The sequence below is a fragment of the Pteropus alecto genome, unplaced genomic scaffold (assembly GCF_000325575.1).
Source record: "Pteropus alecto unplaced genomic scaffold, ASM32557v1 scaffold38, whole genome shotgun sequence".
Lineage (NCBI taxonomy): Eukaryota > Metazoa > Chordata > Mammalia > Chiroptera > Pteropodidae > Pteropus > Pteropus alecto.
Window position 1 is genome coordinate 9,777,681 of NW_006442512.1, and position 1,079 is coordinate 9,778,759.

Genomic DNA, 1,079 nt, shown 5'->3' on the forward strand with positions numbered 1-1,079 from the left:
TGGAGTCACCAAGTGTTTGGCTAAACAGAAGTCCTACAACTAGGTCACCTCAAATAACAGGTCACCTCAAGATGGTAGGAGGGGCAGAGAGGCAAAACAATCTGGTGCCACAAACCGCATCTGGTGACACAAACCACGTCTGGTGACTGAGAATCAGGAGGGCTGTCTTGGCTGCAGAGTCCCCTCCCCCACCTGAAGAGCAAGGGATCCTGGGATCTCCAGCCCAGAGTTCCAGTGCCAGAAAGAGAAATCCCTACAACCACTGCTGTGAAAACTAGTGGAGGTTGCAGGTAAGTGAAACAGAGGGCTGTGAGAAGTGGAGACCTTCCTCTTAAAGGGCCTATGCCCGGCTTTACTTGCTTTCCCACTCGCTCACTCTTAGCGTCAGCACTGGGCAGCTGCTTGAGGGGTGCCAGGGACATACAGGAAGGCGCTGAGTCATCGGGCTTTGGGACAAGGGCTGGAAGGGCGGCTTGCTGGAGGAATTCCCTGAGACTCTACCTCTCCCAACTTGTGAGCCCACCCAAGCTGCTTCCAGTAATTTATTCCATACAAATGGGCTATCTTGGCTCCTGCTGCAAACTTTTATAAAACCTCTCAAAGGCTCACAAAACCCAAAGAAGCAGCATCTGGCCTTGGCATGCCCTGTACCTCTCGCTGAGCAGCCACAAGTCCTGCACCAGTGGCAGCTGGTCTTGGTTTCTGACTTGGCCCCTTGAAGCACCTTTAAGCCCGGCTTGGGTGGCAGCCATATGTGGATTGCTTGGTGACTTTTACCAGGTGGCCCTGGAGGTGCACAGACTATGGCTGAACTTGGCTTGCAGCAGATTCCCTCCAGGTCTGTGCCAATGGGACCCACAGCACATCTATTACATAAAGCCATTCTACTAAGACTGGGAGACTTAAGAGTCCAATCTAATACATAGAAGCAAACACAGAAGGCAGCCAAACTGGGGAGACAAAGAAACATGTCCTACTTGAAAGAATAAAACAAAGTTCCAGAAAAAGGAATTCACCAAAATGGAGACAAGCGATATTCTGGAAGCAGAGTTCAAAACACTGGTTATAGGGATGCTTGA